Source organism: Pteropus vampyrus, unplaced genomic scaffold (assembly GCF_000151845.1).
Source record: "Pteropus vampyrus isolate Shadow unplaced genomic scaffold, Pvam_2.0 Scaffold180, whole genome shotgun sequence".
NCBI classification, from domain to species: Eukaryota; Metazoa; Chordata; class Mammalia; order Chiroptera; family Pteropodidae; genus Pteropus; species Pteropus vampyrus.
The window spans coordinates 1,606,260-1,616,015 of NW_011888961.1; the positions used below are offsets into that span (position 1 = coordinate 1,606,260).

The 9,756-nt window shown below is 36.9% G+C and overlaps 1 pseudogene; it reads right to left on the reverse strand.

Moving 5' to 3' along the window:
* Positions 1 to 531: 531 nt before the first annotated feature.
* LOC111746246 lies at positions 532 to 651 on the reverse strand (annotated as a pseudogene).
* Between the last annotated feature and the right edge of the window lie 9,105 nt (positions 652 to 9,756).

The window sequence follows — 9,756 nt, forward strand, 5'->3', positions numbered from 1 at the left end:
TAGAAGGAGTGTCTTTTTCGGTCCACTCAAAAAATAATGGTTTTTTTGTATGTAATTTCTCAGGGGCAGGGGTGGCTCTTTCTGCTAGGGTGGGTTTTGCTCAGAAATGAATGGGAGAGAGCATGAAGGCAGGGTGGGGTGCTGAAGTCTTGTGTTTTACAAGTGGGAGAAATAAGCCTGAACTTCCGTTAATGTGACCTCATTCGTTTCCAGAGCCTGGTGGGTGTTGACTAGTGAATAAGCTGTGAGTGAGGATAGTAAGTATAGATGACTCATTTAAGAAACCAGCTGTGAAGAGAAGAGACACATAACCATAGCTAGAGGGCTTTTAAAAGATGGGAGAGACTTGTGCATTTTTATTTTCAGTAAAGAACAAAAAGCAAACCAAAGCATAGACAGAATGTGTTATCAATTGCTGTGTAACAAATCACTCAAAAGTGAGTAGCTTAAACCAACAATAATTATTTATTATTTCTCATGGCTTACAAGTTAGGAACATGGAGAAGGCACAGTAGAAATGGTTTGTTTTCTGCTCCATAATGCCTGTTGTTTCCTAGGTGGTCTCCCATCCAAGTACTAACCAGGTCCAACCCTGCTTAGCTTCTGAGATCAGATGGGATCGGGCTTATTAAGGGTGGCATGGCCATAGACAATTCAGATGCTTAAGTTTTAAATATGAAAAATATAATTCGTTTTTGCTTGCTAAGACTCTATAAATGCAAATTTATACTGAAATTTTCAAAGTAGTTCCTCTTTTATAAGAAGAAATTGCATGATAATTTGGTCAAGAAACTAAACCAAGATGAGGGCTCCTTAAAACAGAATAAATTAACTAGGTGAACTGAAATATATATAACCTTATACCTGAAAGCAGTTGTCAAATCAATTAGTAAACATTTTTAAAATAACAGATTACTGAATATCAACCAACAGGGCTTTACAATGAAAACTGCTCTGTCCGATTTATCTAATCTAATATTGAGTAACAGAGTTGGTTAACTGGGAAAAGAAATTGATTTAATTTGTCTTAGCTTTATTTTAATAAGATTTTTGGTTCTGCCATGTGAAGAATATTCATCAATAGCCTGAGAAAATGATTTATACTATAAAGCTACTGAGTGACTGCACAAATCCTTACAGTTGTATTCAGCAGAGACCTATCATGGACATAACAAAACATATATTGAGAAAAAGGCATATGAATGTTCACAGCGGCTTTATTTGTAACAGCCTAAAGTAGAAACATTACAATGCTCATCAATAGGTGAACAGAGAAATTCATACAATAGAATTCTTCTCAGCATTAAAAAGAGTGAACTACTGATACATGTTAAAACATAGATGAATCTCAAAATAATTATGCTGAGTAAAAGAAGCCAGAAAGAAAAAGGAACATAATATGTGATTGCATTTACATAAAATTTTAGGAAATGCAAACCCATGTGTAGTGACAGAAAGCAGATCAGTGATTGCCAGGGGACAGGAGATGGGAGAACACAGGCAAGGAGGAGTGGGGCGAGAGGATTGTGAAGGGGCAGGAGGAAACTTTATCAGTGTTGAATTGTCTTGATCTTGGTGATGGTTTCATGGGTATAGACGTATGTTAAAACTGATCTAATTGTGTACTTTAAGTATGGCCGTTTCTTGCATATCAATTATACCTCAATAAAACCGTTAGAGAAAATAAAATTAGTAAGGAATCCCAAATCAATCCAATTAGAAACATTATGTGTGACATGCACATTGTACCGTCAACCCTTCAACGTTATAGCCTCCAGCTATTTTAAATACTGTACCCGAAATGTGACATCTGACACATGGGCTAAGAGAGGGCTCCCCTGGCAGCCTATGTTGAATGCTAGTAAGACTTAGGTTCTTATTTTTAGACTTAAATTAAGAAACATTAATAAACTTTTTAGTATTTTTCTGCCCACGCTCATGAGTCATGTGTATCTATCTTGAGATATGAACATCCAACTCTAGAGACATCTCATAATTGATACAAAGAGTAGGAAATGTGTCATTTCACCTTTGTCACTCGTGCCAACACAATGATTGGTACATAATAGACATTTGATAAATATTTGTTGATTACATGACATGGTGCTAATAAAGCTATTTTCTCCTGTTGATTTAAGAAGTAATACTCTTTCTAGAGTACCACTTCTAGTTTGGGGAATAACAAGATTCAAGAAGCAATAGAGACGATAAGGAGAGAGCAGAAAATTGCAAAGAAGGTAAGTGATATTAAGTCTCTAAAGACAGAATAAAAGAGCTTAGAGAGAAATCTAGGGGCGAGGTGGAGGTTTGGGGCTGTTAGGATTTAATTCAAAGGCGTAGGAGGTAAAAGGCCAAACCCTCGCTCTTGAAAATCAAGTTTAAGTATTCCTAACCTGCACTGGAAAGAAAGAGAAGGGATGGCCTAACATGGCACCTGGGTTTATTCTAATATAAGGAAGACATTTTCTCAATTCTCTACTTGGTCAGACACTAGAATACCAAACCTAAACATTAAAAAAAAAAAGAGAGATTTCTCTGAAATGTGCTTTTGTGGTGCAGAGGGAAGTGGAGGGTCACAGAAGTGATGGCCCAGAACACTCAAAGTCCTTTCAACTTTTGAAGCTATTAAGATTTCCTAAATGGGCAGGTGTAAAAGGCATTTTCCTCTGGTGTTTGAAATCTACATGCTGATGGATTTCTCTATGACAGTACACACTTGATAAACAAAGTTATCCTTAGGGTTATCGAAAGCCAAATGTTTCCAGAGATATTTTTAGACTGGTTCTAATGTGGGGTTTTTGTTGGTGTTTTTTTTTTTTTTAGGTATAATTGACAGATAGCATTTATAAGTTTCAGGGAAACAACATAATGATTCGATATTTGTATACACTGCCAAACAGCACCATAATAGGTGTAGTTACCATCTGCCACCATTCGAAGTTACAAATTTATTTTTTCTTGTGATGAAAACTTTTAAGATTTACTCTATCAGCACTTTTCAATATGCAAAAACAGTATTATTAACTATAGTCACCATGCTGTATATTGCATCGCCGTGACTTATTTTTATAACTGGAAGTTTGTACCTCTTGACCCCCTTCACTCATCTCCCTCCCACAAACTCCTCTCTGGCAACAAACAGTCTATTTTATTAGTTTTATTTTATTTTGTTTCGTTTGTTTATTTGTTTTGCTTCCTAGATTCCACATATAAGTGAAATCATATAGTATTTGTCTTTCTCTGTCTAATTCGTTTCACTTAGCATAATACTCTCTAGGTCCACCCACATGGTCACAAATGACAAGATTTCATTCTTTTTGTGGCTGAGTAGTATTCCGTTGCATATATGTACTACATCTTCTTTATCCAACCATCTATCAATGGACACTTAAGTTGTTTCCATGTCTTGGCTATTGTAAATAATGCTGCAGTGAACATAGGGGTGCGTATATCATTTCAAATTAGTGTTTTCATTTTCTTCAGATAAATACCAGAATGGAATTGCTGGGTCATATGGTAGTTCTAGTTTTAGCTTTTTGTGGAAACTCCATACCGATTTTCCTAATGTAGCTTTTAATCACACACTATGTGTTTAACCACTGTTCACTTAAATGGTGTCTATTTTCAATATCATTCAAATGGCATCGTTCTCAATATCATCATGGCTTAAATAGTATTTTGAATACATAATTTAAATTTCCCTTCAGTACAGAATCTACATTTTCTCATTTTTTAACACTGTTTATTACACATACCACAACGTGCTTTAATTAAGAGAGCTGCTAAACTTTGCTTAACTGTGGTTGCACCCTATGACTCATCAGCTTTTTATTTTTTCTTTTTTAAATTCAGTTCAACAACATCTGGTAGCTTATATAAGAGAGAGGATGTTCTTTACAATCAGTGATTTTTCTGGACAACATGTTTCTGCAAATTGGCAGACTTCCATTTTTCTCTGAGTTACTCTCTTCATGTAGTTTAACACTGGCATCTTAATTTTTTTCCCTAAAGATTAACACGTGCAGGAATTTGGTATAATATTGCAAAATAAATTTTTATAATGATTGGTTCCTAAATATCTTCTGTTAATTTGTTCTGAGTTGGTCCAACCTTGAAAAAAAAAAAACTGGAAATAATTGTAGATTAATTAGAAGAAAGCAAAAATATCAGTCACATACACTTCACATGCAGAACAATATTTTTTTTAGGGAATTTTATATCATGAAGTCTTTTCAGTCTCTTTGATAACCATTATAAAGAAGATAAGAATCAGATGTTGCAAAATGGATCTCTAGATACACTATTAATTTTCTACCCAGATGTTTTTCACATCCTTTCTGACTCATAGTCCTTCAGACAGAGGTAAACTATGCATGATATTCACATAATTAAAAGTTCTTGAAACATGTCCGTGGATTTTAAGATATTCCTGCTTCAGTCTAGTCTTTTATTAATCTTTGAAATGGGAGTTGGTAAAATAGGCATATTGTCTGCAACAGGAATTACATTGACTTAGATGAGATTCCTTTAAAATTTTCTACTATTGTTTCTTCAGGAAGAAAAAGAATAACATTAGCTCCAGTTATTTACTCTCCATCTGTTTGCATTTCTATTTTGCTGGGAAAAAAATCTGCAGGACTTTAAAAATGCACTGTAATCAAACTGGGCAGACAACAAGATAATAATTGACTCCAGATACTTAAGAATATCAAAATGAATTTTAGAAAAGTAGATGTTGACATCCAATATAGATTAATATTGATTATAGACAAGATGTTGTTCAACGAATATTTTATACTTTGCACAGAACTATTCCAGCTTCCTAATACACAAATGGTTCACTTGAATATTTGGTGGCTTTCAGAATTTTAATAAATATAATATTTCTACTTCCTCTTTCAATTTTTATTCCTGAATATTTCATGAAAGATTAAATATGGTCCTCAAGCCCAAGAAGAAGACAATTTGGTTTAAAATTTTTGTTTTGAAGAGAAACTAATACATACGCTTGAAGATTTTTACAGCAAAATCATTAGAAGTTTTGGCATAGTTTCAAATGTCGGTGATGCTTCAGAGGGTCACCAGTCTCTCCCTCCCCCCATTTCCACCCCTCATCGAGACCCTAATTCCACTCATTCTTCTCTGGACAACATAATACTTACCCCAGGTTAAAAATTACTATTTCCTTGCACATCCATGTTTATAGCACCACTAACGACAATAGCGAAAGGATGGAAGCAGCCCAATTATCCATTAACGAGTGAATGGCTAAATAAAATGTAGTAGATACATATAACATACTATTATTCAACCTTAGAAAAAGGAACTTCTGTCACATGCTACGACACAGATGAGTCTTGAGAACATCGTGCTAAGGGAAACAAACCAGTCACGAAAAGACAAATGCTACGTGATTCCATTTGTGTCAGAGACCTGGAGTAGTAAAGTTATAGAAACAGAAAGTAGGATGGTGGCTGCCAGGAGCTGGGGGAAGGGAGGTTGGGGAGTTTTTATTTAATGAGTACGGAGTTTCAGTTTTGCAACTGGAAAAAGTTCAGGAGCTGGATGTGGTGACGGTTGCACAACAACATGACTGTACTTAATGCCGCTGAACTGTACACTTAAAAATGGTGAAGATGGTAAATTTTATGTTATGTGTTTTTTACCATAGTTGTTAATAATATTAATAAATAATTAATATTATTATTTATTATTATTATTTCCTCGGAAAGCTTTTTAATTCCCAAAATTTATCTTACTTTAAAATTTGTTTTTCTGGTGAGAGAGGAATGGAAAACTTCCGTCGTCCTAAAAGTAACAGACATCTTTACTCCTTCTTTACTTGCTTCAGAGATGTTACCTAATTTATCCTGTCTAAACCTGATTGGGTTTCGGAAGTTCCCAGACTTCAGGCAGGAGGATCTTTAGAATTGAAATTTGAAAGGAATTGTGAGCTGTACTTCCTTAAAAGGTTTTGAAACTTGTAGTTAGCTCCTACCCTCACTCACCTAGAGCAATGTTAATAATCAGGCAAGGGGATGGGCGGTGATTCATTTTCAGATAAAGAGAAAAGGACTTGGAAGGCAGGGACTGGTATGTGATACCAGATACCAGATACCAGAGTCCCTTCTGGTATTCTCCTAGTGCGTTTTCTGCTTTCCCTTCCTCAGTGCATTTTCTCGGGCTCAGCCAGTGCATTGTGGGCCATTTCTGTTGTGTGGGTGTCTCAGGCAGAGTCAAAGTGACTAAAATCTTGGTTTCAGATACACCCACATGCAACATTTAATAATCTGGCATTTCACTCATTTCCTAACCCGCTGCTGGTACACACAGACTTTAGACAGCTGAGTAAATCTGTTTTTACACTGAAGTCTGTAAGAAAAGAAGAAGCTGGAAGGCTGAAAGTGGCCTTCATCAAAGCTTTTCTACCCTCGCTCCGCTTGCTACCCTCGTCCGAGATCTTTCCTAAGTCTAAATTTCATTTTTCCATTTTTCAAATGTATTAAGTATTTTACCTATGGGTTAGTTCCTAGTTTTTGTTTGTTTGGTTGGTTGGTTGGTTGGTTGGTTTTCAGTTTATCTTTTTCCAGCAGAGTTCCAATGCAGATTTATTCATTCATTTAACAAATATTTATTGTATGTATTAGGCATTAGCCTTTAAGCATGGTATCTATTTAATATGACCCTTTAATATCCTAAATATTGGCCTTTTCTAAATCAATAGAGCATCTTGAGAACGATGCTTAAACAATGATCTTGACCATCAACTCAATGCGAGATTTGAAATGAGGCATGTTTTAAAAGAAAATGCCTCATTTCTGGTAATAAAGAAACCAGCTATCTTTCAAGTGTGGTGTTTCCTAAAATTCATTTGGAGGGGCTGGTACAAGCTTGCTCACAGGAATCTACCCTGGCCTTGAACACGGACATCTGTGACCCAGCTCTAGCCCAGGGCTTGCATGCACAGGCCCCAAAGACAGGGGCTTCAGGCAGGGCCTATTGGCAGGGCCTGCTGAGTGCTGGTGCCTCAGGGGTTGAGGTCAGTCCTGACTGATTGGCAGGTTTCTGGCCACCACGCCTTGGCCTGCAGAGACTGTCTACTCACCTGCCCTCTAGACCTGAGCTCACCCCACAGCACAGGCCCCCATGGCTTCTCGGCACTCCCAGCCTGTTCCTGGCTTTGTGCCCTGCCTCCACGATCCACCGCTGCTCAAGTCCAAGCTTGACAGTTGTGACTAATAGGGGGCAGGTCATCCTCTCGGCTCCAAGACAATCTCCCATCTACCTCATTTCAGCTCGTCTTACTTAAACAAAGACATTTTCTTCCCAGTCCCAGCAGCCCCAGAGCTACTATAGACTGTGGATTTGCTTCCTAAAATCTAGAAGCTAATAAAGAAGTTTCTTTCATATTCCTGAGAAACAAATAGTCTCAAGTTTATTAGAAATCACTCTAGTTTTAATCGCCTCTTACTGTCTGTAGTGGCAACACATCATTTAACCTCTTTGGAACTCACACTTAAAATGAGGGAGTCAAACTAACTCTGTCACTCCACCCCTCAGGGTATAATGCTAGAATAGAGGGGTTAAAGGCACAGACTTTAGTGACAGGTGGGCCTGTGTTTGCGTCCTGATTTTCTGTTTACTAATGTGAACCACGGACAAGTCCCTTAAACTCTCTGAGCTTCAGTTAGATGGAGACAATACCTACCTCATAGTGTTATTGCAAGGGTTAAATGAGATAATATACGAAAAATTTTTAGCACTTAGCATTCATCAACACAGTTATATACAATATATTAATATACGCTCGTATGTACAAATTTATGCTGACATTTTTCTTATAATTCAATTCTGAACATTCCCTCCAGCTCCATCTCAGTCTTTGCAACTTACAACATATTTTAAATAATTACTGAATTTTTCTGTAGCCAAGTAATATTTGCCTGAACCTTGATTTTGTTATGAGGGTACAAAATTTTAGTTTCTGAACTTACTCTAATCAAAACTATGGTTAAAATAATTGTAGTGCTGTTCTAACTTGAGCAGATGGCTTTAAAAAAAAAAAAAGTACAAATTATTTTGGCTACTGTCTTTGAACTGACTATAGTTAAAACTTTTAAAAGAAGTTTCAGTTTTTAATCAGGAAGCCAGAATGACTTGATAAATCATTTCTACACTGGGGAGAAACCACCGGAGAGGTGCTATGTCCCCGATAGTTTAGTGTCACAATTTCGTTTTACAGCAGCCTTCAAGAAAGTATGCCAACGGAGAGGGTAACAAAGAGAATTTTGATCTCATCATGACTCCAAGCTGTAACTTAAATAATTAAGACCTAACAGGTTCCATTCTTCCAATTAAAGGCAAAGAAGTGAAATACTGAAGCTAAAACTCAGAACTCAAGTAATTCTAACATTTACAACATAGAGATAATTCTGGGTCCCAGCAGGTCCTCTCTAGGAGAAACCCAGGAAAGACAAACAGGCCTCCTCATAGTGCAGTTATGATGAATAATTAGTTGATTATAGGCAATAGCAATAGCAAACATCAAGATGCTATAATTCACTTGGGGAAAAGCGATATCCTGAGATGCCTACTTTCATCAGGAACCGCCCTTCTCTCTGAGGCAAGCATTTGGAAAGGCCTTTTGTGAAGTCAAATATCCTTGAATGTATAGAAGGTCCAGGATAGAGTTGTTTCACATGAGACAGATTGGGTAAGTCCACATGGCGAGCAGAGGCTCTAGAAGCAAGTGTTGATGTGCGGTCATCATGTTGTTCATTCATTCATAGTTTGGTCAACAGACCAAGGGTCCTCCAAAGGTATCCATGCCCTAATCCCTAGAGTATGTGAATATATTGTCATATATGGTAAAAGGAAGTCTGCAGCTGTGATTAAATTAAGATTAGCCTGGATTGTCCAAATGGGCTTAATGTAATGACAAAGATCCTTTTAAGAGAGGGACGGGAGAGTCGGTCTCAGAGGAGGAGATAGAATGGCAGAAGTAGGGGGTCAGAGTCAGAGAAATTTGAAGGTGCTCCACTGCTAGCTTTGAAGATGGAGGAAGAGGGTATCAGCCAAGAAGTACTGGAGGTCTCTAAAAACTGGAAAAGGCAAGGAAATAGATTCTCCCCTAGAGCCTCTAAAAGAAATGCAGCCCTGCCAACATCTTGATTTTAGCCTAGCTAAACTGTTTTGGACCTCTGGCTTCCAGAACTGTAAGGTAATAAATATGTGTTGTTTTAAGGCACGAAATGTGTGGTAACTTGTTACAGCAGCAGTAGAAAACTAATACACCTACTATATATTAGTGCCAGGTGCCAGAGATTCAAAGATGAAAAGACATATTTTTCCTTTGGGTAGTATTCAGGAAACATTTATTGGTTGCTCAAAATTACATGGTAGCTAATGTTTATTAAGCACCCACTATACGTCAGGAAGGATCTTAAGTGCTTTGCATGCATTTCTGTAATCCTCACACCCATCCTATTATATACATTGCTAATATTTATTGAATACAATGTGCAAGATACTGTCTTAAACACTTACCATATGTTATCAGATTTAATTCTTATAACTGTGTGATATAGAAAATAATTATTCTCACCCAATTTACACGAGGAAACTGAGGCTTAGAAAGTTGGGAAGTAGTTTTTCAGGGTCAAACTTCTAGAGAGTGATAAAAATTTAAACTTGTCTGCCTCCAGAGACTGCTCTGTATTTCCCCATTTTGCAGATGAGTAAACTGAGGTTCAGAAA